The sequence below is a fragment of the Buceros rhinoceros genome, unplaced genomic scaffold, assembly GCF_000710305.1.
Source record: "Buceros rhinoceros silvestris isolate BGI_N320 unplaced genomic scaffold, ASM71030v1 scaffold42951, whole genome shotgun sequence".
NCBI lineage: Eukaryota > Metazoa > Chordata > Aves > Bucerotiformes > Bucerotidae > Buceros > Buceros rhinoceros.
This window is the reverse complement of record NW_010393271.1, coordinates 1-252: the sequence shown is the minus strand read 5'-3', so window position 1 is coordinate 252 and position 252 is coordinate 1.

Sequence of the window (252 nt, the reverse complement as noted above, 5' to 3'; positions counted from 1 at the left end):
GGAGAATTTTGGGAGCAAATAAAGTGAAACCCGCAGCAGCCGGGTGCAGCCCTGCCCAGCGCCCGAGCGCAGCTATTTTTAGTGCCCAGGTTGATTGAAATTCCCGGAGGAAAGGGGCAGGGGACACGCGGTGACGGTGACGGCGCTTCGTGCCGGTAGCGTGTTCGGCTCCGGATGGCACACGGGCAGCGCTGGCACACGGGGTGCGGTGAGGCTGCGGGTCAGGGGAGCAGGGGGAGGAGTGCGGGTGCA